Source organism: Phalangium opilio, unplaced genomic scaffold (assembly GCF_054372755.1).
Source record: "Phalangium opilio isolate 3A_F unplaced genomic scaffold, DU_Popi_V2 ptg000054l_1, whole genome shotgun sequence".
NCBI lineage: Eukaryota > Metazoa > Arthropoda > Arachnida > Opiliones > Phalangiidae > Phalangium > Phalangium opilio.
In genome coordinates, this window is record NW_028324173.1 from 1,291,095 (window position 1) to 1,314,355 (window position 23,261).

At 39.7% G+C, this 23,261-nt stretch overlaps 53 non-coding genes across 53 annotated transcripts; all 53 read right to left on the reverse strand.

The window, feature by feature from the left end:
- Positions 1 to 194: 194 nt before the first annotated feature.
- Positions 195 to 267, reverse strand: TRNAR-ACG (transfer RNA arginine (anticodon ACG)). The gene has a single exon. It is a non-coding gene; the product is annotated as a tRNA-Arg (tRNA).
- Positions 268 to 358: 91 nt separating this feature from the next.
- Positions 359 to 431, reverse strand: TRNAR-ACG (transfer RNA arginine (anticodon ACG)). The gene has a single exon. It is a non-coding gene; the product is annotated as a tRNA-Arg (tRNA).
- A 91-nt stretch (positions 432 to 522) lies between these two features.
- On the reverse strand, positions 523 to 595 carry TRNAR-UCG (transfer RNA arginine (anticodon UCG)). The gene has a single exon. It is a non-coding gene; the product is annotated as a tRNA-Arg (tRNA).
- Positions 596 to 842: 247 nt separating this feature from the next.
- TRNAR-UCG (transfer RNA arginine (anticodon UCG)) lies at positions 843 to 915 on the reverse strand. The gene has a single exon. It is a non-coding gene; the product is annotated as a tRNA-Arg (tRNA).
- A 249-nt stretch (positions 916 to 1,164) lies between these two features.
- TRNAR-ACG (transfer RNA arginine (anticodon ACG)) lies at positions 1,165 to 1,237 on the reverse strand. Its single transcript has one exon. It is a non-coding gene; the product is annotated as a tRNA-Arg (tRNA).
- A 91-nt stretch (positions 1,238 to 1,328) lies between these two features.
- Positions 1,329 to 1,401, reverse strand: TRNAR-UCG (transfer RNA arginine (anticodon UCG)). Its single transcript has one exon. It is a non-coding gene; the product is annotated as a tRNA-Arg (tRNA).
- Positions 1,402 to 1,970: 569 nt separating this feature from the next.
- Positions 1,971 to 2,043, reverse strand: TRNAR-UCG (transfer RNA arginine (anticodon UCG)). The gene has a single exon. It is a non-coding gene; the product is annotated as a tRNA-Arg (tRNA).
- A 413-nt stretch (positions 2,044 to 2,456) lies between these two features.
- TRNAR-UCG (transfer RNA arginine (anticodon UCG)) lies at positions 2,457 to 2,529 on the reverse strand. The gene has a single exon. It is a non-coding gene; the product is annotated as a tRNA-Arg (tRNA).
- Positions 2,530 to 2,948: 419 nt separating this feature from the next.
- Positions 2,949 to 3,021, reverse strand: TRNAR-UCG (transfer RNA arginine (anticodon UCG)). Its single transcript has one exon. It is a non-coding gene; the product is annotated as a tRNA-Arg (tRNA).
- A 411-nt stretch (positions 3,022 to 3,432) lies between these two features.
- TRNAR-UCG (transfer RNA arginine (anticodon UCG)) lies at positions 3,433 to 3,505 on the reverse strand. Its single transcript has one exon. It is a non-coding gene; the product is annotated as a tRNA-Arg (tRNA).
- Positions 3,506 to 3,917: 412 nt separating this feature from the next.
- Positions 3,918 to 3,990, reverse strand: TRNAR-UCG (transfer RNA arginine (anticodon UCG)). Its single transcript has one exon. It is a non-coding gene; the product is annotated as a tRNA-Arg (tRNA).
- Positions 3,991 to 4,239: 249 nt separating this feature from the next.
- TRNAR-UCG (transfer RNA arginine (anticodon UCG)) lies at positions 4,240 to 4,312 on the reverse strand. Its single transcript has one exon. It is a non-coding gene; the product is annotated as a tRNA-Arg (tRNA).
- Positions 4,313 to 6,424: 2,112 nt separating this feature from the next.
- On the reverse strand, positions 6,425 to 6,497 carry TRNAR-ACG (transfer RNA arginine (anticodon ACG)). Its single transcript has one exon. It is a non-coding gene; the product is annotated as a tRNA-Arg (tRNA).
- Positions 6,498 to 6,588: 91 nt separating this feature from the next.
- On the reverse strand, positions 6,589 to 6,661 carry TRNAR-ACG (transfer RNA arginine (anticodon ACG)). Its single transcript has one exon. It is a non-coding gene; the product is annotated as a tRNA-Arg (tRNA).
- A 91-nt stretch (positions 6,662 to 6,752) lies between these two features.
- TRNAR-UCG (transfer RNA arginine (anticodon UCG)) lies at positions 6,753 to 6,825 on the reverse strand. The gene has a single exon. It is a non-coding gene; the product is annotated as a tRNA-Arg (tRNA).
- A 247-nt stretch (positions 6,826 to 7,072) lies between these two features.
- TRNAR-UCG (transfer RNA arginine (anticodon UCG)) lies at positions 7,073 to 7,145 on the reverse strand. The gene has a single exon. It is a non-coding gene; the product is annotated as a tRNA-Arg (tRNA).
- Positions 7,146 to 7,394: 249 nt separating this feature from the next.
- Positions 7,395 to 7,467, reverse strand: TRNAR-ACG (transfer RNA arginine (anticodon ACG)). The gene has a single exon. It is a non-coding gene; the product is annotated as a tRNA-Arg (tRNA).
- Positions 7,468 to 7,558: 91 nt separating this feature from the next.
- Positions 7,559 to 7,631, reverse strand: TRNAR-UCG (transfer RNA arginine (anticodon UCG)). The gene has a single exon. It is a non-coding gene; the product is annotated as a tRNA-Arg (tRNA).
- Positions 7,632 to 7,880: 249 nt separating this feature from the next.
- Positions 7,881 to 7,954, reverse strand: TRNAR-ACG (transfer RNA arginine (anticodon ACG)). Its single transcript has one exon. It is a non-coding gene; the product is annotated as a tRNA-Arg (tRNA).
- Positions 7,955 to 8,373: 419 nt separating this feature from the next.
- Positions 8,374 to 8,446, reverse strand: TRNAR-ACG (transfer RNA arginine (anticodon ACG)). Its single transcript has one exon. It is a non-coding gene; the product is annotated as a tRNA-Arg (tRNA).
- A 91-nt stretch (positions 8,447 to 8,537) lies between these two features.
- On the reverse strand, positions 8,538 to 8,610 carry TRNAR-UCG (transfer RNA arginine (anticodon UCG)). Its single transcript has one exon. It is a non-coding gene; the product is annotated as a tRNA-Arg (tRNA).
- A 569-nt stretch (positions 8,611 to 9,179) lies between these two features.
- On the reverse strand, positions 9,180 to 9,252 carry TRNAR-UCG (transfer RNA arginine (anticodon UCG)). Its single transcript has one exon. It is a non-coding gene; the product is annotated as a tRNA-Arg (tRNA).
- A 249-nt stretch (positions 9,253 to 9,501) lies between these two features.
- TRNAR-ACG (transfer RNA arginine (anticodon ACG)) lies at positions 9,502 to 9,575 on the reverse strand. The gene has a single exon. It is a non-coding gene; the product is annotated as a tRNA-Arg (tRNA).
- Positions 9,576 to 9,994: 419 nt separating this feature from the next.
- On the reverse strand, positions 9,995 to 10,067 carry TRNAR-ACG (transfer RNA arginine (anticodon ACG)). Its single transcript has one exon. It is a non-coding gene; the product is annotated as a tRNA-Arg (tRNA).
- Positions 10,068 to 10,158: 91 nt separating this feature from the next.
- Positions 10,159 to 10,231, reverse strand: TRNAR-ACG (transfer RNA arginine (anticodon ACG)). The gene has a single exon. It is a non-coding gene; the product is annotated as a tRNA-Arg (tRNA).
- A 91-nt stretch (positions 10,232 to 10,322) lies between these two features.
- On the reverse strand, positions 10,323 to 10,395 carry TRNAR-UCG (transfer RNA arginine (anticodon UCG)). Its single transcript has one exon. It is a non-coding gene; the product is annotated as a tRNA-Arg (tRNA).
- Positions 10,396 to 10,808: 413 nt separating this feature from the next.
- Positions 10,809 to 10,881, reverse strand: TRNAR-UCG (transfer RNA arginine (anticodon UCG)). Its single transcript has one exon. It is a non-coding gene; the product is annotated as a tRNA-Arg (tRNA).
- Positions 10,882 to 11,622: 741 nt separating this feature from the next.
- TRNAR-UCG (transfer RNA arginine (anticodon UCG)) lies at positions 11,623 to 11,695 on the reverse strand. Its single transcript has one exon. It is a non-coding gene; the product is annotated as a tRNA-Arg (tRNA).
- Positions 11,696 to 11,943: 248 nt separating this feature from the next.
- Positions 11,944 to 12,016, reverse strand: TRNAR-UCG (transfer RNA arginine (anticodon UCG)). Its single transcript has one exon. It is a non-coding gene; the product is annotated as a tRNA-Arg (tRNA).
- Positions 12,017 to 12,265: 249 nt separating this feature from the next.
- TRNAR-UCG (transfer RNA arginine (anticodon UCG)) lies at positions 12,266 to 12,338 on the reverse strand. Its single transcript has one exon. It is a non-coding gene; the product is annotated as a tRNA-Arg (tRNA).
- A 741-nt stretch (positions 12,339 to 13,079) lies between these two features.
- On the reverse strand, positions 13,080 to 13,152 carry TRNAR-UCG (transfer RNA arginine (anticodon UCG)). The gene has a single exon. It is a non-coding gene; the product is annotated as a tRNA-Arg (tRNA).
- A 412-nt stretch (positions 13,153 to 13,564) lies between these two features.
- Positions 13,565 to 13,637, reverse strand: TRNAR-UCG (transfer RNA arginine (anticodon UCG)). The gene has a single exon. It is a non-coding gene; the product is annotated as a tRNA-Arg (tRNA).
- Positions 13,638 to 14,050: 413 nt separating this feature from the next.
- Positions 14,051 to 14,123, reverse strand: TRNAR-UCG (transfer RNA arginine (anticodon UCG)). The gene has a single exon. It is a non-coding gene; the product is annotated as a tRNA-Arg (tRNA).
- Positions 14,124 to 14,372: 249 nt separating this feature from the next.
- On the reverse strand, positions 14,373 to 14,445 carry TRNAR-UCG (transfer RNA arginine (anticodon UCG)). Its single transcript has one exon. It is a non-coding gene; the product is annotated as a tRNA-Arg (tRNA).
- Positions 14,446 to 14,694: 249 nt separating this feature from the next.
- TRNAR-UCG (transfer RNA arginine (anticodon UCG)) lies at positions 14,695 to 14,767 on the reverse strand. The gene has a single exon. It is a non-coding gene; the product is annotated as a tRNA-Arg (tRNA).
- Positions 14,768 to 14,852: 85 nt separating this feature from the next.
- On the reverse strand, positions 14,853 to 14,925 carry TRNAR-ACG (transfer RNA arginine (anticodon ACG)). The gene has a single exon. It is a non-coding gene; the product is annotated as a tRNA-Arg (tRNA).
- A 91-nt stretch (positions 14,926 to 15,016) lies between these two features.
- On the reverse strand, positions 15,017 to 15,089 carry TRNAR-UCG (transfer RNA arginine (anticodon UCG)). The gene has a single exon. It is a non-coding gene; the product is annotated as a tRNA-Arg (tRNA).
- Positions 15,090 to 15,501: 412 nt separating this feature from the next.
- On the reverse strand, positions 15,502 to 15,574 carry TRNAR-UCG (transfer RNA arginine (anticodon UCG)). Its single transcript has one exon. It is a non-coding gene; the product is annotated as a tRNA-Arg (tRNA).
- Positions 15,575 to 15,823: 249 nt separating this feature from the next.
- TRNAR-UCG (transfer RNA arginine (anticodon UCG)) lies at positions 15,824 to 15,896 on the reverse strand. Its single transcript has one exon. It is a non-coding gene; the product is annotated as a tRNA-Arg (tRNA).
- An 85-nt stretch (positions 15,897 to 15,981) lies between these two features.
- TRNAR-ACG (transfer RNA arginine (anticodon ACG)) lies at positions 15,982 to 16,054 on the reverse strand. Its single transcript has one exon. It is a non-coding gene; the product is annotated as a tRNA-Arg (tRNA).
- A 255-nt stretch (positions 16,055 to 16,309) lies between these two features.
- Positions 16,310 to 16,382, reverse strand: TRNAR-UCG (transfer RNA arginine (anticodon UCG)). Its single transcript has one exon. It is a non-coding gene; the product is annotated as a tRNA-Arg (tRNA).
- Positions 16,383 to 16,795: 413 nt separating this feature from the next.
- TRNAR-UCG (transfer RNA arginine (anticodon UCG)) lies at positions 16,796 to 16,868 on the reverse strand. The gene has a single exon. It is a non-coding gene; the product is annotated as a tRNA-Arg (tRNA).
- Positions 16,869 to 17,123: 255 nt separating this feature from the next.
- On the reverse strand, positions 17,124 to 17,196 carry TRNAR-UCG (transfer RNA arginine (anticodon UCG)). The gene has a single exon. It is a non-coding gene; the product is annotated as a tRNA-Arg (tRNA).
- A 741-nt stretch (positions 17,197 to 17,937) lies between these two features.
- TRNAR-UCG (transfer RNA arginine (anticodon UCG)) lies at positions 17,938 to 18,010 on the reverse strand. The gene has a single exon. It is a non-coding gene; the product is annotated as a tRNA-Arg (tRNA).
- A 412-nt stretch (positions 18,011 to 18,422) lies between these two features.
- TRNAR-UCG (transfer RNA arginine (anticodon UCG)) lies at positions 18,423 to 18,495 on the reverse strand. The gene has a single exon. It is a non-coding gene; the product is annotated as a tRNA-Arg (tRNA).
- Positions 18,496 to 18,908: 413 nt separating this feature from the next.
- TRNAR-UCG (transfer RNA arginine (anticodon UCG)) lies at positions 18,909 to 18,981 on the reverse strand. The gene has a single exon. It is a non-coding gene; the product is annotated as a tRNA-Arg (tRNA).
- A 249-nt stretch (positions 18,982 to 19,230) lies between these two features.
- Positions 19,231 to 19,303, reverse strand: TRNAR-UCG (transfer RNA arginine (anticodon UCG)). Its single transcript has one exon. It is a non-coding gene; the product is annotated as a tRNA-Arg (tRNA).
- A 741-nt stretch (positions 19,304 to 20,044) lies between these two features.
- On the reverse strand, positions 20,045 to 20,117 carry TRNAR-UCG (transfer RNA arginine (anticodon UCG)). The gene has a single exon. It is a non-coding gene; the product is annotated as a tRNA-Arg (tRNA).
- Positions 20,118 to 20,693: 576 nt separating this feature from the next.
- Positions 20,694 to 20,766, reverse strand: TRNAR-UCG (transfer RNA arginine (anticodon UCG)). Its single transcript has one exon. It is a non-coding gene; the product is annotated as a tRNA-Arg (tRNA).
- Positions 20,767 to 21,179: 413 nt separating this feature from the next.
- Positions 21,180 to 21,252, reverse strand: TRNAR-UCG (transfer RNA arginine (anticodon UCG)). The gene has a single exon. It is a non-coding gene; the product is annotated as a tRNA-Arg (tRNA).
- Positions 21,253 to 21,507: 255 nt separating this feature from the next.
- On the reverse strand, positions 21,508 to 21,580 carry TRNAR-UCG (transfer RNA arginine (anticodon UCG)). The gene has a single exon. It is a non-coding gene; the product is annotated as a tRNA-Arg (tRNA).
- A 741-nt stretch (positions 21,581 to 22,321) lies between these two features.
- On the reverse strand, positions 22,322 to 22,394 carry TRNAR-UCG (transfer RNA arginine (anticodon UCG)). The gene has a single exon. It is a non-coding gene; the product is annotated as a tRNA-Arg (tRNA).
- Positions 22,395 to 22,806: 412 nt separating this feature from the next.
- Positions 22,807 to 22,879, reverse strand: TRNAR-UCG (transfer RNA arginine (anticodon UCG)). Its single transcript has one exon. It is a non-coding gene; the product is annotated as a tRNA-Arg (tRNA).
- Between the last annotated feature and the right edge of the window lie 382 nt (positions 22,880 to 23,261).

The following is a 23,261-nucleotide window of genomic DNA, read 5'->3' on the forward strand; positions in this document are numbered from 1 at the left end:
GCATAAAAGATCTTTAATTTAAATAAACACCGAGCTTCCCAGGACTCGCACCTAAAATCTTTTGCTCCGTAGGCAGTCGCGTTATCCATTGCGCCACAAGCCCGTTGGAGGTTTATCCAAATGCTATTGAAGCATTGCAATATTATAAATTTCCCTTCCGTTACATTCCAATAATCATCTTTAAATGTTAACACCGAGCTTGCCAGGACTCGAACCTGGAATCTTCTGCTCCGTAGGCAGACGCGTTATCCATTGCGCCACAAGCCCGTTGGAGGTTAATGCAAATTCTATTGAAGCATTGCAATATTATAAATTTCCCTTCCGTTACATTCCAATAATCATCTTTAAATGTTAACACCGAGCTTGCCAGGACTCGAACCTGGAATCTTCTGCTCCGTAGGCAGACGCGTTATCCATTGCGCCACAAGCCCGTTGGAGGTTAATCCAAATTCTATTGAAGCATTGCAATATTATAAATTTCTCCTCCGTTATATTCTAATAATCAACTTTAAATGTTAATACCGTGCTTGCCAGGACTCGAACCTGGAATCTTCTGCTTCGAAGGCAGACGCGTTATCCATTACGCCACAAGCCCTTGATTCGTTTTATCAAAAACTTTTCCGAACATTGTATTTATGCATTTTATGACGCATAAAAGATCTTTAATTTAAATAAACACCGAGCTTTCCAGGACTCGAACCTACATCTTTTGCTCCGTAGACAGCTGCGTTATCCGTTGCGCCACAAGCCCGTTGGAGGTTTATTTAAATGCTATTGAAGCATTGCAATATTATAAATTTCCCTTCCGTTATATTCTAATAATCATCTTTAAATGTTAATACCGAGCTTGCCAGGACTCGAACCTGGAATCTTCTGCTTCGAAGGAAGACGCGATATCCATTACGCTACAAGCCCTTGCTTCGTTCTATCAAAAACTTTTCCAAACATTGTATTTATGCATTTTTATGACGCATAAAAGATCTTTAAATTAAATAAACACCGAGCTTCCCAGGACTCGCACCTAGAATATTTTGCTCCGTAGGCAGCCGCGTTATCCGTTGCGCCACAAGCCCGTTGGAGGTTTATCTAAATGCTATTGAAGCATTGCAATATTATAAATTTCCCTTCCGTTATATTCTAATAATCATCTTTAAATGTTAATTCCGAGCTTGCCAAGACTCGAACCTGGAATCTTCTGCTCCGTAGGCAGACGCGTTATCCATTGCGCCACAAGCCCGTTGGAGGTTAATCTAAATGCTATTGAAGCATTGCAATATTATAAATTTCCCTTCCGTTACATTCCAATAATCATCTTTAAATGTTAACACCGAGCTTGCCAGGACTCGAACCTGGAATCTTCTGCTTCGAAGGCAGACGCGTTATCCATTACGCAACAAGCCCTTGCTCCGTTTTATCAAAAACTTTTCCAAACATTGTATTTATGCATTTTATGACGCATAAAAGATCTTTAATTTAAATAAACACCGAGCTTGCCATGACTCGAACCTAGAATCTTTTGCTCCGTAGGCAGACGCGTTATCCATTACGCCACAAGCCCTTGCTTCGTTTTATCAAAAACTTTTCCAAACATTGTATTTATGCATTTTATGACGCATAAAAGATCTTTAATTTAAATAAACACCGAGCTTGCCATGACACGAACCTAGAATCTTTTGCTCCGTAGGCAGACGCGTTATCCATTGCGCCACAAGCCCGTTGGAGGTTAATCTAAATGCTATAGAAGCATTGCAATATTATAAATTTCGCTTCCGTTATATTCTAATAATCATCTTTAAATGTTAATACCGAGCTTGCCAAGACTCGAACCTAGAATCTTTTGCTCCGTAGGCAGCTGCGTTATCCGTTGCGCCACAAGCCCGCTGGAGGTTTATTTAAATGCTATTGAAGCATTGCAATATTATAAATTTCCCTTCCGTTATATTCTAATAATCATCTTTAAATGTTAATACTGAGCTTGCCATGACTCGAACCTGGAATCTTCTGCTTCGAAGGCAGACGCGTTATCCATTACGCTACAAGCCCTTGCTTCGTTCTATCAAAAACTTTTCCAAGCATTGTATTTATGCATTTTTATGACGCATAAAAGATCTTTAATTTAAATAAACACCGAGCTTCCCAGGACTCGCACCTAGAATCTTTTGCTCCGTAGGTAGACGCGTTATCCATTGCGCCACAAGCCCGTTGGAGGTTAACCTAAATGCTATTGAAGCATTGCAATATTATAAATTTCCCTTCCGTTATATTCTAATAATCATCTTTAAATGTTAATACCGAGCTTGCCAGGACTCGAACCTGGAATCTTTTTCTCCGTAGGCAGCTGCGTTATCCGTTGCGCCACAAGCCCGCTGGAGGTTTATTCAAATGCTATTGAAGCATTGCAATATTATAAATTTCCCTTCCGTTACATTCCAATAATCATCTTTAAATGTTAACACCGAGCTTGCCAGGACTCGAATCTGGAATCTTCTGCTTCGAAGGCAGACGCGTTATCCATTACGCTACAAGCCCTTGCTTCGTTCTATCAAAAACTTTTCCAAGCATTGTATTTATGCATTTTTATGACGCATAAAAGATCTTTAATTTAAATAAACACCGAGCTTCCCAGGACTCGCACCTAAAATCTTTTGCTCCGTAGGCAGTCGCGTTATCCATTGCGCCACAAGCCCGTTGGAGGTTAATCTAAATGCAATTGGATTATTGCAATTGCAATATTATAAATCTCCCTTCCGATATATTCAAATAATCATCTTTAAATGTTAACACCGAGCTTGCCAGGACTTGAACCTTAAATCTTCTGCTCCGTAGGCAGACGCGTTATCCATTGCGCCACAAGCCCGTTGGAGGTTAATCTAAATGCTATTGAAGCATTGCAATATTATAAATTTCCCTTCCGTTACATTCCAATAATCATCTTTAAATGTTAACACCGAGCTTGCCAGGACTCGAACCTGGAATCTTCTGCTTCGAAGGCAGACGCGTTATCCATTACGCCACAAGCCCTTTTTCGTTTTATCAAAAACTTTTCCAAACATTGTATTTATGCATTTTATGACGCATAAAAGATCTTTAATTTAAATAAACACCGAGCTTGCCATGACACGAACCTAGAATCTTTTGCTCCGTAGGCAGACGCGTTATCCATTGCGCCACAAGCCCGTTGGAGGTTAATCTAAATGCTATAGAAGCATTGCAATATTATAAATTTCGCTTCCGTTGTATTCTAATAATCATCTTTAAATGTTAATACCGAGCTTGCCAAGACTCGAACCTAGAATCTTTTGCTCCGTAGGCAGCTGCGTTATCCGTTGCGCCACAAGCCCGCTGGAGGTTTATTTAAATGCTATTGAAGCATTGCAATATTATAAATTTCCCTTCCGTTATATTCTAATAATCATCTTTAAATGTTAATACCGAGCTTGCCAGGACTCGAACCTGGAATCTTCTGCTTCGAAGGCAGACGCGTTATCCATTACGCTACAAGCCCTTGCTTCGTTCTATCAAAAACTTTTCCAAGCATTGTATTTATGCATTTTATGACGCATAAAAGATCTTTAATTTAAATAAACACCGAGCTTCCCAGGACTCGCACCTAGAATCTTTTGCTCCGTAGGTAGACGCGTTATCCATTGCGCCACAAGCCCGTTGGAGGTTAACCTAAATGCTATTGAAGCATTGCAATATTATAAATTTCCCTTCCGTTATATTCTAATAATCATCTTTAAATGTTAATACCGAGCTTGCCAGGACTCGAACCTGGAATCTTTTGCTCCGTAGGCAGCTGCGTTATCCGTTGCGCCACAAGCCCGCTGGAGGTTTATTCAAATGCTATTGAAGCATTGCAATATTATAAATTTCCCTTCCGTTACATTCCAATAATCATCTTTAAATGTTAACACCGAGCTTGCCAGGACTCGAACCTGGAATCTTCTGCTTCGAAGGCAGACGCGTTATCCATTACGCTACAAGCCCTTGCTTCGTTCTATCAAAAACTTTTCCAAGCATTGTATTTATGCATTTTTATGACGCATAAAAGATCTTTAATTTAAATAAACACCGAGCTTCCCAGGACTCGCACCTAAAATCTTTTGCTCCGTAGGCAGTCGCGTTATCCATTGCGCCACAAGCCCGTTGGAGGTTAATCTAAATGCTATTGGATTATTGCAATATTATAAATCTCCCTTCCGATATATTCAAATAATCATCTTTAAATGTTAATACCAAGCTTGCCAGGACTCGAACCTGGAATCTTCTGCTTCGAAGGCAGACGCGTTATCCATTACGCTACAAGCCCTTGCTTCGTTCTATCAAAAACTTTTCCAAGCATTGTATTTATGCATTTTTATGACGCATAAAAGATCTTTAATTTAAATAAATACCGAGCTTGCCATGACTCGAACCTAGAATCTTTTGCTACGTAGGCAAACGCGTTATCCATTGCGCCACAAGCCCGTTGGAGGTTAATCTAAATGCTATTGAAGCATTGCAATATTATAAATTTCCCTTCCGTTATATTCTAATAATCATCTTTAAATGTTAACACCGAGCTTGCCAGGACTCGAACCTAGAATCTTTTGCTCCGTAGGCAGCTGCGTTATCCGTTGCGCCACAAGCCCGTTGGAGGTTTATTCAAATGCTATTGAAGCATTGCAATATTATAAATTTCCCTTCCGTTACATTCCAATAATCATCTTTAAATGTTAACACCGAGCTTGCCAGGACTCGAACCTGGAATCTTCTGCTCCGTAGGCAGACGCATTATCCATTGCGCCCCAAGCCCGTTGGAGGTTAATCTAAATGCTATTGAAGCATTGCAATATTATAAATTTCCCTTCCGTTACATTCCAATAATCATCTTTAAATGTTAACACCGAGCTTGCCAGGACTCGAACCTTAAATCTTCTGCTCCGTAGGCAGACGCGTTATCCATTGCGCCACAAGCCCGTTGGAGGTTTATCCAAATGCTATTGAAGCATTGCAATATTATAAATTTCCCTTCCGTTACATTCCAATAATCTGGGAGCACGGCAGTGCTCCCAGCCAAGTCGAGCACTGACATCCTTTTCTCGAAGCAACTCGTGGCACTTTTAAGCCCACTGTAACTTTGTGATGGGTACAGGTAAAAGCCTGAAATTTTGCTTGCCGTGAGGACTGTCTATCGTAGCTATAGTTTCCAAGTTTGAAGTTCCTACCTTATATACTTTTCGAAATATCGCAGGTGAAATTTACCTTATTTTGTCACTCACTCACTCACTCACCGATCATCAAAATTCTAAGGTACTTCTAGAGGAGATAGAAACTTAAAATTCAGGATTTAGTTTTCATTTATTTTATAAAGCACAGAAAAATTAAAACATCCCGAAATTTTTATAAAATTGTTCTTTAGTTCTTTATTTTAAAACTAGATGGCGCTGCCGTCTTCTCAAAAGAAATGGTGTGTGTTCTTGATGAAAGGACGTAATGGTCCAAAGTTAACCGAAAGTTAAAAATATATTAAAGCTAATAGGAATAGTAGTTTAAAAGAAATTTGTCGTAACTGATGCTACATTATTTTATTAGGATATCGCGTACAATCTTTATTGCATATTCTCTGCGGGTCGAAAGGGGTAATTCAGCGTAAATATGGACAAACGTTAGCGATTATATTGGCAAACGAAGTACCACGAGAGGGTCTTGTTTTAATATAACTACCGAAGTATAACGAGAGGGTCTACAAAAAGAAGTGAGATCCTATGAAAAACATTAACATGTACAAAAATGGGCCAAGCCTCGCTTCGTGCCCTCTCCGCCGTAAAACGTTCTGAGATCCCATGTAGAGCCAAGTCTGCCTTTTGTTTTCATTCAATCGCCAATTGAACAATTATGTTATAAATTAAGTCCTTTTCCTAATTAATAACCAATATTCTTTGACTCTATCATTATTATACATCTTTGTTCGTATCAAAAATATCGTGACTTGGCAAGCGCAGGTGTATATAAGGTTATGCATAACTCGCCTTATAAACTTGTAAATAGGGTTATGCATAACTCACCATATAATTTGTACATAGGGTTGTGCATGACTCATCTTATAAACTTGTACATATCCCCTCGACCATAAACGATTTCGTGAATATCCCCTCGACTTACTTTTAATATTACTTATCTGCGATTGCCAAGTCACGATATTTTTGATACGAACAAAGATGTATAATAATGATAGAGTCAAAGAATATTGGTTATTAATTAGGAAAAGGACTTAATTTATAACATAATTGTTCAATTGGCGATTGAATGAAAACAAAAGGCAGACTTGGCTCTACATGGGATCTCAGAACGTTTTACGGCGGAGAGGGCACGAAGCGAGGCTTGGCCCATTTTTGTACATGTTAATGTTTTTCATAGGATCATCTTTAAATGTTAACACCGAGCTTGCCAGGACTCGAACCTGGAATCTTCTGCTCCGTAGGCAGACGCGTTATCCATTGCGCCACAAGCCCGTTGGAGGTTAATGCAAATTCTATTGAATCATTGCAATATTATAAATTTCCCTTCCGTTACATTCCAATAATCATCTTTAAATGTTAACACCGAGCTTGCCAGGACTCGAACCTGGAATCTTCTGCTCCGTAGGCAGACACGTTATCCATTGCGCCACAAGCCCGTTGGAGGTTAATCCAAATTCTATTGAAGCATTGCAATATTATAAATTTCTCTTCCGTTATATTCTAATAATCAACTTTAAATGTTAATACCGAGCTTGCCAGGACTCGAACCTGGAATCTTCTGCTTCGAAGGCAGACGCGTTATCCATTACGCCACAAGCCCTTGATTCGTTCTATCAAAAACTTTTCCGAACATTGTATTTATGCATTTTATGACGCATAAAAGATCTTTAATTTAAATAAACACCGAGCTTTCCAGGACTCGAACCTACATCTTTTGCTCCGTAGACAGCTGCGTTATCCGTTGCGCCACAAGCCCGTTGGAGGTTTATTTAAATGCTATTGAAGCATTGCAATATTATAAATTTCCCTTCCGTTATATTCTAATAATCATCTTTAAATGTTAATACCGAGCTTGCCAGGACTCGAACCTGGAATCTTCTGCTTCGAAGGAAGACGCGATATCCATTACGCTACAAGCCCTTGCTTCGTTCTATCAAAAACTTTTCCAAACATTGTATTTATGCATTTTTATGACGCATAAAAGATCTTTAAATTAAATAAACACCGAGCTTCCCAGGACTCGCACCTAGAATATTTTGCTCCGTAGGCAGCCGCGTTATCCGTTGCGCCACAAGCCCGTTGGAGGTTTATCTAAATGCTATTGAAGCATTGCAATATTATAAATTTCCCTTCCGTTATATTCTAATAATCATCTTTAAATGTTAATACCGAGCTTGCCAGGACTCGAACCTGGAAACTTCTGCTCCGTAGGCAGACGCGTTATCCATTGCGCTACAAGCCCGTTGGAGGTTAATCTAAATGCTATTGAAGCATTGCAATATTATAAATTTCCCTTCCGTTATACTCTAATAATCATCTTTAAATGTTAATACCGAGCTTGCCAGGACTCGAACCTGGAATCTTCTGCTTCGAAGGCAGACGCGTTATCCATTACGCCACAAGCCCTTGCTTCGTTCTATCAAAAACTTTTCCAAACATTGTAGTTATGCATTTTTATGACGCATAAAAGATCTTTAATTGAAATAAACACCGAGCTTGCCAGGACTCCAACCTAGAATCTTTTGCTCCGTAGGCAGACGCAATATCCATTGCGCCAAAAGCCCGTTGGAGGTTAATCTAAATGCTATTGAAGCATTGCAATATTATAAATTTCCCTTCCGTTATATTCTAATAATCATCTTTAAATGTTAATACCGAGCTTTGCCAGGACTCGAACCTGGAACCTTCTGCTCCGTAGGCAGACGCGTTATCCATTGCGCCACAAGCCCGTTGGAGGTTAATCCAAATGCTATTGATGCATTGCAATATTATAAATTTCCCTTCCGTTACATTCCAATAATCATCTTTAAATGTTAATACCGAGCTTGCCAGGACTCGAACCTTAAATCTTCGGCTCCGTAGGCAGACGCGTTATCCATTGCGCCACAAGCCCGTTTGAGGTTAATCTAAATGCTATTGAAGCATTGCAATATTATAAATTTCCCTTCCGTTATATTCTAATAATCATCTTTATATGTTAATACCGAGCTTGCCAGGACTCGAACCTAGAATCTTTTGCAGCGTAGGCAGACGCGTTATCCATTGCGCCACAAGCCCGTTGGAGGTTTATTTAAATGCTATTGAAGCATTGCAATATTATAAATTTCCCTTCCGTTATATTCTAATAATCATCTTTAAATGTTAATTCCGAGCTTGCCAAGACTCGAACCTGGAATCTTCTGCTCCGTAGGCAGACGCGTTATCCATTGCGCCACAAGCCCGTTGGAGGTTAATCTAAATGCTATTGAAGCATTGCAATATTATAAATTTCCCTTCCGTTACATTCCAATAATCATCTTTAAATGTTAACACCGAGCTTGCCAGGACTCGAACCTGGAATCTTCTGCTTCGAAGGCAGACGCGTTATCCATTACGCAACAAGCCCTTGCTTCGTTTTATCAAAAACTTTTCCAAACATTGTATTTATGCATTTTATGACGCATAAAAGATCTTTAATTTAAATAAACTCCGAGCTTGCCATGACTCGAACCTAGAATCTCTTGCTCCGTAGGCAGACGCGTTATCCATTACGCCACAAGCCCTTGCTTCGTTTTATCAAAAACTTTTCCAAACATTGTATTTATGCATTTTATGACGCATAAAAGATCTTTAATTTAAATAAACACCGAGCTTGCCATGACACGAACCTAGAATCTTTTGCTCCGTAGGCAAACGCGTTATCCATTGCGCCACAAGCCCGTTGGAGGTTAATCTAAATGCTATAGAAGCATTGCAATATTATAAATTTCGCTTCCGTTATATTCTAATAATCATCTTTAAATGTTAATACCGAGCTTGCCAAGACTCGAACCTAGAATCTTTTGCTCCGTAGGCAGCTGCGTTATCCGTTGCGCCACAAGCCCGCTGGAGGTTTATTTAAATGCTATTGAAGCATTGCAATATTATAAATTTCCCTTCCGTTATATTCTAATAATCATCTTTAAATGTTAATACCGAGCTTGCCAGGACTCGAACCTGGAATCTTCTGCTTCGAAGGCAGACGCGTTATCCATTACGCTACAAGCCCTTGCTTCGTTCTATCAAAAACTTTTCCAAACATTGTAGTTATGCATTTTTATGACGCATAAAAGATCTTTAATTGAAATAAACACCGAGCTTGCCAGGACTCCAACCTAGAATCTTTTGCTCCGTAGGCAGACGCAATATCCATTGCGCCAAAAGCCCGTTGGAGGTTAATCTAAATGCTATTGAAGCATTGCAATATTATAAATTTCCCTTCCGTTATATTCTAATAATCATCTTTAAATGTTAATACCGAGCTTTGCCAGGACTCGAACCTGGAAACTTCTGCTCCGTAGGCAGACGCGTTATCCATTGCGCCACAAGCCCGTTGGAGGTTAATCCAAATGCTATTGATGCATTGCAATATTATAAATTTCCCTTCCGTTACATTCCAATAATCATCTTTAAATGTTAATACCGAGCTTGCCAGGACTCGAACCTTAAATCTTCGGCTCCGTAGGCAGACGCGTTATCCATTGCGCCACAAGCCCGTTTGAGGTTAATCTAAATGCTATTGAAGCATTGCAATATTATAAATTTCCCTTCCGTTATATTCTAATAATCATCTTTATATGTTAATACCGAGCTTGCCAGGACTCGAACCTAGAATCTTTTGCAGCGTAGGCAGACGCGTTATCCATTGCGCCACAAGCCCGTTGGAGGTTTATTTAAATGCTATTGAAGCATTGCAATATTATAAATTTCCCTTCCGTTATATTCTAATAATCATCTTTAAATGTTAATTCCGAGCTTGCCAAGACTCGAACCTGGAATCTTCTGCTCCGTAGGCAGACGCGTTATCCATTGCGCCACAAGCCCGTTGGAGGTTAATCTAAATGCTATTGAAGCATTGCAATATTATAAATTTCCCTTCCGTTACATTCCAATAATCATCTTTAAATGTTAACACCGAGCTTGCCAGGACTCGAACCTAGAATCTTTTGCTCCGTAGGCAAACGCGTTATCCATTGCGCCACAAGCCCGTTGGAGGTTTATTTAAATGCTATTGAAGCATTGGAATATTATAAATTTCCCTTCCGTTATATTCTAATAATCATCTTTAAATGTTAATACCGAGCTTGCCAGGACTCGAACCTGGAATCTTCTGCTTCGAAGGCAGACGCGTTATCCATTACGCTACAAGCCCTTGCTTCGTTCTATCAAAAACTTTTCCAAGCATTGTATTTATGCAATTTTATGACGCATAAAAGATCTTTAATTCAAATAAACACCGAGCTTCCCAGGACTCGCACCTAGAATCTTTTGCTCCGTAGGTAGACGCGTTATCCATTGCGCCACAAGCCCGTTGGAGGTTAACCTAAATGCTATTGAAGCATTGCAATATTATAAATTTCCCTTCCGTTATATTCTAATAATCATCTTTAAATGTTAATACCGAGCTTGCCAGGACTCGAACCTGGAATCTTTTTCTCCGTAGGCAGCTGCGTTATCCGTTGCGCCACAAGCCCGCTGGAGGTTTATTCAAATGCTATTGAAGCATTGCAATATTATAAATTTCCCTTCCGTTACATTCCAATAATCATCTTTAAATGTTAACACCGAGCTTGCCAGGACTCGAACCTGGAATCTTCTGCTTCGAAGGCAGACGCGTTATCCATTACGCTACAAGCCCTTGCTTCGTTCTATCAAAAACTTTTCCAAGCATTGTATTTATGCATTTTTATGACGCATAAAAGATCTTTAATTTAAATAAACACCGAGCTTCCCAGGACTCGCACCTAGAATCTTTTGCTCCGTAGGTAGACGCGTTATCCATTGCGCCACAAGCCCGTTGGAGGTTAACCTAAATGCTATTGAAGCATTGCAATATTATAAATTTCCCTTCCGTTATATTCTAATAATCATCTTTAAATGTTAATACCGAGCTTGCCAGGACTCGAACCTGGAATCTTTTGCTCCGTAGGCAGCTGCGTTATCCGTTGCGCCACAAGCCCGTTGGAGGTTTATTCAAATGCTATTGAAGCATTGCAATATTATAAATTTCCCTTCCGTTACATTCCTATAATCATCTTTGAATGTTAACACCGAGCTTGCCAGGACTTGAACCTTAAATCTTCTGCTCCGTAGGCAAACGCGTTATCCATTGCGCCACAAGCCCGTTGGAGGTTTATTTAAATGCTATTGAAGCATTGCAATATTATAAATTTCCCTTCCGTTATATTCTAATAATCATCTTTAAATGTTAATACCGAGCTTGCCACGACTCGAACCTGGAAACTTCTGCTCCGTAGGCAGACGCGTTATCCATTGCGCCACAAGCCCGTTGGAGGTCAATCTAAATGCTATTGAAGCATTGCAATATTATAAATTTCCCTTCCGTTACATTCCAATAATCATCTTTAAATGTTAACACCGAGCTTGCCAGGACTCGAACCTGGAATCTTCTGCTTCGAAGGCAGACGCGTTATCCATTACGCCGCAAGCCCTTGCTTCGTTTTATCAAAAACTTTTCCAAACATTGTATTTATGCATTTTATGACGCATAAAAGATCTTTAATTTAAATAAACACCGAGCTTGCCATGACACGAACCTAGAATCTTTTGCTCCGTAGGCAGACGCGTTATCCATTGCGCCACAAGCCCGTTGGAGGTTAATCTAAATGCTATTGAAGCATTGCAATATTATAAATTTCCCTTCCGTTACATTCCAATAATCATCTTTAAATGTTAACACCGAGCTTGCCAGGATTCGAACCTGGAATCTTCTGCTTCGAAGGCAGACGCGTTATCCATTACGCTACAAGCCCTTGCTTCGTTCTATCAAAAACTTTTCCAAGCATTGTATTTATGCATTTTTATGACGCATAAAAGATCTTTAATTTAAATAAACACCGAGCTTCCCAGGACTCGCACCTAAAATCTTTTGCTCCGTAGGCAGTCGCGTTATCCATTGCGCCACAAGCCCGCTGGAGGTTTATTCAAATGCTATTGAAGCATTGCAATATTATAAATTTCCCTTCCGTTACATTCCAATAATCATCTTTAAATGTTAACACCGAGCTTGCCAGGACTCGAACCTGGAATCTTCTGCTTCGAAGGCAGACGCGTTATCCATTACGCTACAAGCCCTTGCTTCGTTCTATCAAAAACTTTTCCAAGCATTGTATTTATGCATTTTTATGACGCATAAAAGATCTTTAATTTAAATAAACACCGAGCTTCCCAGGACTCGCACCTAGAATCTTTTGCTCCGTAGGTAGACGCGTTATCCATTGCGCCACAAGCCCGTTGGAGGTTAACCTAAATGCTATTGAAGCATTGCAATATTATAAATTTCCCTTCCGTTATATTCTAATAATCATCTTTAAATGTTAATACCGAGCTTGCCAGGACTCGAACCTGGAATCTTTTGCTCCGTAGGCAGCTGCGTTATCCGTTGCGCCACAAGCCCGTTGGAGGTTTATTCAAATGCTATTGAAGCATTGCAATATTATAAATTTCCCTTCCGTTACATTCCTATAATCATCTTTGAATGTTAACACCGAGCTTGCCAGGACTTGAACCTTAAATCTTCTGCTCCGTAGGCAAACGCGTTATCCATTGCGCCACAAGCCCGTTGGAGGTTTATTTAAATGCTATTGAAGCATTGCAATATTATAAATTTCCCTTCCGTTATATTCTAATAATCATCTTTAAATGTTAATACCGAGCTTGCCACGACTCGAACCTGGAAACTTCTGCTCCGTAGGCAGACGCGTTATCCATTGCGCCACAAGCCCGTTGGAGGTCAATCTAAATGCTATTGAAGCATTGCAATATTATAAATTTCCCTTCCGTTACATTCCAATAATCATCTTTAAATGTTAACACCGAGCTTGCCAGGACTCGAACCTGGAATCTTCTGCTTCGAAGGCAGACGCGTTATCCATTACGCCGCAAGCCCTTGCTTCGTTTTATCAAAAACTTTTCCAAACATTGTATTTATGCATTTTATGACGCATAAAAGATCTTTAATTTAAATAAACACCGAGCTTGCCATGACACGAACCTAGAATCTTTTGCTCCGTAGGCAGACGCGTTATCCATTGCGCCACAAGCCCGTTGGAGGTTAATCTAAATGCTATAGAAGCATTGCAATATTATAAATTTCGCTTCCGTTATATTCTAATAATCATCTTTAAATGTTAATACCGAGCTTGCCAAGACTCGAACCTAGAATCTTTTGCTCCGTAGGCAGCTGCGTTATCCGTTGCGCCATAAGCCCGCTGGAGGTTTATTTAAATGCTATTGAAGCATTGCAATATTATAAATTTCCCTTCCGTTATATTCTAATAATCATCTTTAAATGTTAATACCGAGCTTGCCAGGACTCGAACCTGGAATCTTCTGCTTCGAAGGCAGACGCGTTATCCATTACGCTACAAGCCCTTGCTTCGTTCTATCAAAAACTTTTCCAAGCATTGTATTTATGCATTTTTATGACGCATAAAAGATCTTTAATTTAAATAAACACCGAGCTTCCCAGGACTTGCACCTAGAATCTTTTGCTCCGTAGGTAGACGCGTTATCCATTGCGCCACAAGCCCGTTGGAGGTTAACCTAAATGCTATTGAAGCATTGCAATATTATAAATTTCCCTTCCGTTATATTCTAATAATCATCTTTAAATGTTAATACCGAGCTTGCCAGGACTCGAACCTGGAATCTTTTTCTCCGTAGGCAGCTGCGTTATCCGTTGCGCCACAAGCCCGCTGGAGGTTTATTCAAATGCTATTGAAGCATTGCAATATTATAAATTTCCCTTCCGTTACATTCCAATAATCATCTTTAAATGTTAACACCGAGCTTGCCAGGATTCGAACCTGGAATCTTCTGCTTCGAAGGCAGACGCGTTATCCATTACGCTACAAGCCCTTGCTTCGTTCTATCAAAAACTTTTCCAAGCATTGTATTTATGCATTTTTATGACGCATAAAAGATCTTTAATTTAAATAAACACCGAGCTTCCCAGGACTCGCACCTAAAATCTTTTGCTCCGTAGGCAGTCGCGTTATCCATTGCGCCACAAGCCCGTTGGAGGTTAATCTAAATGCTATTGGATTATTGCAATATTATAAATCTCCCTTCCGATATATTCAAATAATCATCTTTAAATGTTAATACCGAGCTTGCCAGGACTCGAACCTGGAATCTTCTGCTTCGAAGGCAGACGCGTTATCCATTACGCTACAAGCCCTTGCTTCGTTCTATCAAAAACTTTTCCAAGCATTGTATTTATGCATTTTTATGACGCATAAAAGATCTTTAATTTAAATAAATACCGAGCTTGCCATGACTCGAACCTAAAATCTTTTGCTACGTAGGCAAACGCGTTATCCATTGCGCCACAAGCCCGTTGGAGGTTAATCTAAATGCTATTGAAGCATTGCAATATTATAAATTTCCCTTCCGTTATATTCTAATAATCATCTTTAAATGTTAATACCGAGCTTGCCAGGACTCGAACCTGGAATCTTCTGCTTCGAAGGCAGACGCGAAATCCATTACGCTACAAGCCCTTGCTTCGTTCTATCAAAAACTTTTCCAAACATTGTATTTATGCATTTTTATGACGCATAAAAGATGTTTAATTTAAATAAACACCGAGCTTGCCATGACTCGAACCTAGAATCTTTTGCTCCGTAGGCAAACGCGTTATCCATTGCGCCACAAGCCCGTTGGAGGTTTATTTAAATGCTATTGAAGCATTGGAATATTATAAATTTCCCTTCCGTTATATTCTAATAATCATCTTTAAATGTTAATACCGAGCTTGCCAGGACTCGAACCTGGAATCTTCTGCTTCGAAGGCAGACGCGTTATCCATTACGCTACAAGCCCTTGCTTCGTTCTATCAAAAACTTTTCCAAGCATTGTATTTATGCAATTTTATGACGCATAAAAGATCTTTAATTTAAATAAACACCGAGCTTCCCAGGACTCGCACCTAGAATCTTTTGCTCCGTAGGTAGACGCGTTATCCATTGCGCCACAAGCCCGTTGGAGGTTAACCTAAATGCTATTGAAGCATTGCAATATTATAAATTTCCCTTCCGTTATATTCTAATAATCATCTTTAAATGTTAATACCGAGCTTGCCAGGACTCGAACCTGGAATCTTTTTCTCCGTAGTCAGCTGCGTTATCCGTTGCGCCACAAGCCCGCTGGAGGTTTATTCAAATGCTATTGAAGCATTGCAATATTTAAATTTCCCTTCCGTTACATTCCAATAATCATCTTTAAATGTTAACACCGAGCTTGCCAGGACTCGAACCTGGAATCTTCTGCTTCGAAGGCAGACGCGTTATCCATTACGCTACAAGCCCTTGCTTCGTTCTATCAAAAACTTTTCCAAGCATTGTATTTATGCATTTTTATGACGCATAAAAGATCTTTAATTTAAATAAACACCGAGCTTCCCAGGACTCGCACCTAAAATCTTTTGCTCCGTAGGCAGTCGCGTTATCCATTGCGCCACAAGCCCGTTGGAGGTTAATCTAAATGCTATTGGATTATTGCAATATTATAAATCTCCCTTCCGATATATTCAAATAATCATCTTTAAATGTTAATACCGAGCTTGCCAGGACTCGAACCTGGAATCTTCTGCTTCGAAGGCAGACGCGTTATCCATTACGCTACAAGCCCTTGCTTCGTTCTATCAAAAACTTTTCCAAACATTGTATTTATGCATTTTTATGACGCATAAAAGATGTTTAATTTAAATAAACACCGAGCTTGCCATGACTCGAACCTAGAATCTTTTGCTCCGTAGGCAAACGCGTTATCCATTGCGCCACAAGCCCGTTGGAGGTTTATTTAAATGCTATTGAAGCATTGCAATATTATAAATTTCCCTTCCGTTTTATTCTAATAATCATCTTTAAATGTTAATACCGAGCTTGCCAGGACTCGAACTTAGAATCTTTTGCTCCGTAGGCAGCTGCATTATCCGTTGCGCCACAAGCCCGCTGGAGGTTTATTTAAATGCTATTGAAGCATTGGAATATTATAAATTTCCCTTCCGTTATATTCTAATAATCATCTTTAAATGTTAATACCGAGCTTGCCAGGACTCGAACCTGGAATCTTCTGCTTCGAAGGCAGACGCGTTATCCATTACGCTACAAGCCCTTGCTTCGTTCTATCAAAAACTTTTCCAAGCATTGTATTTATGCATTTTTATGACGCATAAAAGATCTTTAATTTAAATAAACACCGAGCTTCCCAGGACTCGCACCTAGAATCTTTTGCTCCGTAGGTAGACGCGTTATCCATTGCGCCACAAGCCCGTTGGAGGTTAACCTAAATGCTATTGAAGCATTGCAATATTATAAATTTCCCTTCCGTTATATTCTAATAATCATCTTTAAATGTTAATACCGAGCTTGCCAGGACTCGAACCTGGAATCTTTTTCTCCGTAGGCAGCTGCGTTATCCGTTGCGCCACAAGCCCGCTGGAGGTTTATTCAAATGCTATTGAAGCATTGCAATATTATAAATTTCCCTTCCGTTACATTCCAATAATCATCTTTAAATGTTAACACCGAGCTTGCCAGGACTCGAACCTGGAATCTTCTGCTTCGAAGGCAGACGCGTTATCCATTACGCTACAAGCCCTTGCTTCGTTCTATCAAAAACTTTTCCAAGCATTGTATTTATGCATTTTTATGACGCATAAAAGATCTTTAATTTAAATAAACACCGAGCTTCCCAGGACTCGCACCTAAAATCTTTTGCTCCGTAGGCAGTCGCGTTATCCATTGCGCCACAAGCCCGTTGGAGGTTAATCTAAATGCAATTGGATTATTGCAATTGCAATATTATAAATCTCCCTTCCGATATATTCAAATAATCATCTTTAAATGTTAATACCGAGCTTGCCAGGACTCGAACCTGGAATGTTCTGCTTCGAAGGCAGACGCGTTATCCATTACGCTACAAGCCCTTGCTTCGTTCTATCAAAAACTTTTCCAAACATTGTATTTATGCATTTTTATGACGCATAAAAGATCTTTAATTTAAATAAACACCGAGCTTGCCATGACTCGAACCTAGAATCTTTTGCTTCGTAGGCAGACGCGTTATCCATTGCGCCACAAGCCCGTTGGAGGTTAATCTAAATGCTATAGAAGCATTGCAATATTATAAATTTCCCTTCCGTTATATTCTAATAATCATCTTTAAATGTTAATACCGAGCTTGCCAGGACTCGAACCTAGAATCTTTTGCTCCGTAGGCAGCTGCGTTATCCGTTGCGCCACAAGCCCGTTGGAGGTTTATTCAAATGCTATTGAAGCATTGCAATATTATAAATTTCCCTTCCGTTACATTCCTATAATCATCTTTGAATGTTAACACCGAGCTTGCCAGGACTTGAACCTTAAATCTTCTGCTCCGTAGGCAAACGCGTTATCCATTGCGCCACAAGCCCGTTGGAGGTTTATTTAAATGCTATTGAAGCATTGCAATATTATAAATTTCCCTTCCGTTATATTCTAATAATCATCTTTAAATGTTAATACCGAGCTTGCCACGACTCGAACCTGGAAACTTCTGCTCCGTAGGCAGACGCGTTATCCATTGCGCCACAAGCCCGTTGGAGGTCAATCTAAATGCTATTGAAGCATTGCAATATTATAAATTTCCCTTCCGTTACATTCCAATAATCATCTTTAAATGTTAACACCGAGCTTGCCAGGACTCGAACCTGGAATCTTCTGCTTCGAAGGCAGACGCGTTATCCATTACGCCGCAAGCCCTTGCTTCGTTTTATCAAAAACTTTTCCAAACATTGTATTTATGCATTTTATGACGCATAAAAGATCTTTAATTTAAATAAACACCGAGCTTGCCATGACACGAACCTAGAATCTTTTGCTCCGTAGGCAGACGCGTTATCCATTGCGCCACAAGCCCGTTGGAGGTTAATCTAAATGCTATAGAAGCATTGCAATATTATAAATTTCGCTTCCGTTATATTCTAATAATCATCTTTAAATGTTAATACCGAGCTTGCCAAGACTCGAACCTAGAATCTTTTGCTCCGTAGGCAGCTGCGTTATCCGTTGCGCCACAAGCCCGCTGGAGGTTTATTTAAATGCTATTGAAGCATTGCAATATTATAAATTTCCCTTCCGTTATATTCTAATAATCATCTTTAAATGTTAATACCGAGCTTGCCAGGACTCGAACCTGGAATCTTCTGCTTCGAAGGCAGACGCGTTATCCATTACGCTACAAGCCCTTGCTTCGTTCTATCAAAAACTTTTCCAAGCATTGTATTTATGCATTTTTATGACGCATAAAAGATCTTTAATTTAAATAAACACCGAGCTTCCCAGGACTTGCACCTAGAATCTTTTGCTCCGTAGGTAGACGCGTTATCCATTGCGCCACAAGCCCGTTGGAGGTTAACCTAAATGCTATTGAAGCATTGCAATATTATAAATTTCCCTTCCGTTATATTCTAATAATCATCTTTAAATGTTAATACCGAGCTTGCCAGGACTCGAACCTGGAATCTTTTTCTCCGTAGGCAGCTGCGTTATCCGTTGCGCCACAAGCCCGCTGGAGGTTTATTCAAATGCTATTGAAGCATTGCAATATTATAAATTTCCCTTCCGTTACATTCCAATAATCATCTTTAAATGTTAACACCGAGCTTGCCAGGATTCGAACCTGGAATCTTCTGCTTCGAAGGCAGACGCGTTATCCATTACGCTACAAGCCCTTGCTTCGTTCTATCAAAAACTTTTCCAAGCATTGTATTTATGCATTTTTATGACGCATAAAAGATCTTTAATTTAAATAAACACCGAGCTTCCCAGGACTCGCACCTAAAATCTTTTGCTCCGTAGGCAGTCGCGTTATCCATTGCGCCACAAGCCCGTTGGAGGTTAATCTAAATGCTATTGGATTATTGCAATATTATAAATCTCCCTTCCGATATATTCAAATAATCATCTTTAAATGTTAATACCGAGCTTGCCAGGACTCGAACCTGGAATCTTCTGCTTCGAAGGCAGACGCGTTATCCATTACGCTACAAGCCCTTGCTTCGTTCTATCAAAAACTTTTCCAAACATTGTATTTATGCATTTTTATGACGCATAAAAGATCTTTAATTTAAATAAACACCGAGCTTGCCATGACTCGAACCTAGAATCTTTTGCTTCGTAGGCAGACGCGTTATCCATTGCGCCACAAGCCCGTTGGAGGTTAATCTAAATGCTATAGAAGCATTGCAATATTATAAATTTCCCTTCCGTTATATTCTAATAATCATCTTTAAATGTTAATACCGAGCTTGCCAGGACTCGAACCTAGAATCTTTTGCTCCGTAGGCAGCTGCGTTATCCGTTGCGCCACAAGCCCGTTGGAGGTTTATTCAAATGCTATTGAAGCATTGCAATATTATAAATTTCCCTTCCGTTACATTCCTATAATCATCTTTGAATGTTAACACCGAGCTTGCCAGGACTTGAACCTTAAATCTTCTGCTCCGTAGGCAAACGCGTTATCCATTGCGCCACAAGCCCGTTGGAGGTTTATTTAAATGCTATTGAAGCATTGCAATATTATAAATTTCCCTTCCGTTATATTCTAATAATCATCTTTAAATGTTAATACCGAGCTTGCCACGACTCGAACCTGGAAACTTCTGCTCCGTAGGCAGACGCGTTATCCATTGCGCCACAAGCCCGTTGGAGGTCAATCTAAATGCTATTGAAGCATTGCAATATTATAAATTTCCCTTCCGTTACATTCCAATAATCATCTTTAAATGTTAACACCGAGCTTGCCAGGACTCGAACCTGGAATCTTCTGCTTCGAAGGCAGACGCGTTATCCATTACGCCGCAAGCCCTTGCTTCGTTTTATCAAAAACTTTTCCAAACATTGTATTTATGCATTTTATGACGCATAAAAGATCTTTAATTTAAATAAACACCGAGCTTGCCATGACACGAACCTAGAATCTTTTGCTCCGTAGGCAGACGCGTTATCCATTGCGCCACAAGCCCGTTGGAGGTTAATCTAAATGCTATAGAAGCATTGCAATATTATAAATTTCGCTTCCGTTATATTCTAATAATCATCTTTAAATGTTAATACCGAGCTTGCCAAGACTCGAACCTAGAATCTTTTGCTCCGTAGGCAGCTGCGTTATCCGTTGCGCCACAAGCCCGCTGGAGGTTTATTCAAATGCTATTGAAGCATTGCAATATTATAAATTTCCCTTCCGTTATATTCTAATAATCATCTTTAAATGTTAATACCGAGCTTGCCACGACTCGAACCTGGAAACTTCTGCTCCGTAGGCAGACGCGTTATCCATTGCGCCACAAGCCCGTTGGAGGTCAATCTAAATGCTATTGAAGCATTGCAATATTATAAATTTCCCTTCCGTTATATTCTAATAATCATCTTTAAATGTTAATACCGAGCTTGCCAGGACTCGAACCTGGAATCTTCTGCTTCGAAGGCAGACGCGTTATCCATTACGCTACAAGCCCTTGCTTCGTTCTATCAAAAACTTTTCCAAGCATTGTATTTATGCATTTTTATGACGCATAAAAGATCTTTAATTTAAATAAACACCGAGCTTCCCAGGACTTGCACCTAGAATCTTTTGCTCCGTAGGTAGACGCGTTATCCATTGCGCCACAAGCCCGTTGGAGGTTAACCTAAATGCTATTGAAGCATTGCAATATTATAAATTTCCCTTCCGTTATATTCTAATAATCATCTTTAAATGTTAATACCGAGCTTGCCAGGACTCGAACCTGGAATCTTTTTCTCCGTAGGCAGCTGCGTTATCCGTTGCGCTACAAGCCCGCTGGAGGTTTATTCAAATGCTATTGAAGCATTGCAATATTATAAATTTCCCTTCCGTTACATTCCAATAATCATCTTTAAATGTTAACACCGAGCTTGCCAGGATTCGAACCTGGAATCTTCTGCTTCGAAGGCAGACGCGTTATCCATTACGCTACAAGCCCTTGCTTCGTTCTATCAAAAACTTTTCCAAGCATTGTATTTATGCATTTTTATGACGCATAAAAGATCTTTAATTTAAATAAACACCGAGCTTCCCAGGACTCGCACCTAAAATCTTTTGCTCCGTAGGCAGTCGCGTTATCCATTGCGCCACAAGCCCGTTGGAGGTTAATCTAAATGCAATTGGATTATTGCAATTGCAATATTATAAATCTCCCTTCCGATATATTCAAATAATCATCTTTAAATGTTAATACCGAGCTTGCCAGGACTCGAACCTGGAATGTTCTGCTTCGAAGGCAGACGCGTTATCCATTACGCTACAAGCCCTTGCTTCGTTCTATCAAAAACTTTTCCAAACATTGTATTTATGCATTTTTATGACGCATAAAAGATCTTTAATTTAAATAAACACCGAGCTTGCCATGACTCGAACCTAGAATCTTTTGCTTCGTAGGCAGACGCGTTATCCATTGCGCCACAAGCCCGTTGGAGGTTAATCTAAATGCTATAGAAGCATTGCAATATTATAAATTTCCCTTCCGTTATATTCTAATAATCATCTTTAAATGTTAATACCGAGCTTGCCAGGACTCGAACCTAGAATCTTTTGCTCCGTAGGCAGCTGCGTTATCCGTTGCGCCACAAGCCCGTTGGAGGTTTATTCAAATGCTATTGAAGCATTGCAATATTATAAATTTCCCTTCCGTTACATTCCTATAATCATCTTTGAATGTTAACACCGAGCTTGCCAGGACTTGAACCTTAAATCTTCTGCTCCGTAGGCAAACGCGTTATCCATTGCGCCACAAGCCCGTTGGAGGTTTATTTAAATGCTATTGAAGCATTGCAATATTATAAATTTCCCTTCCGTTATATTCTAATAATCATCTTTAAATGTTAATACCGAGCTTGCCACGACTCGAACCTGGAAACTTCTGCTCCGTAGGCAGACGCGTTATCCATTGCGCCACAAGCCCGTTGGAGGTCAATCTAAATGCTATTGAAGCATTGCAATATTATAAATTTCCCTTCCGTTACATTCCAATAATCATCTTTAAATGTTAACACCGAGCTTGCCAGGACTCGAACCTGGAATCTTCTGCTTCGAAGGCAGACGCGTTATCCATTACGCCGCAAGCCCTTGCTTCGTTTTATCAAAAACTTTTCCAAACATTGTATTTATGCATTTTATGACGCATAAAAGATCTTTAATTTAAATAAACACCGAGCTTGCCATGACACGAACCTAGAATCTTTTGCTCCGTAGGCAGACGCGTTATCCATTGCGCCACAAGCCCGTTGGAGGTTAATCTAAATGCTATAGAAGCATTGCAATATTATAAATTTCGCTTCCGTTATATTCTAATAATCATCTTTAAATGTTAATACCGAGCTTGCCAAGACTCGAACCTAGAATCTTTTGCTCCGTAGGCAGCTGCGTTATCCGTTGCGCCACAAGCCCGCTGGAGGTTTATTTAAATGCTATTGAAGCATTGCAATATTATAAATTTCCCTTCCGTTATATTCTAATAATCATCTTTAAATGTTAATACCGAGCTTGCCAGGACTCGAACCTGGAATCTTCTGCTTCGAAGGCAGACGCGTTATCCATTACGCTACAAGCCCTTGCTTCGTTCTATCAAAAACTTTTCCAAGCATTGTATTTATGCATTTTTATGACGCATAAAAGATCTTTAATTTAAATAAACACCGAGCTTCCCAGGACTTGCACCTAGAATCTTTTGCTCCGTAGGTAGACGCGTTATCCATTGCGCCACAAGCCCGTTGGAGGTTAACCTAAATGCTATTGAAGCATTGCAATATTATAAATTTCCCTTCCGTTATATTCTAATAATCATCTTTAAATGTTAATACCGAGCTTGCCAGGACTCGAACCTGGAATCTTTTTCTCCGTAGGCAGCTGCGTTATCCGTTGCGCCACAAGCCCGCTGGAGGTTTATTCAAATGCTATTGAAGCATTGCAATATTATAAATTTCCCTTCCGTTA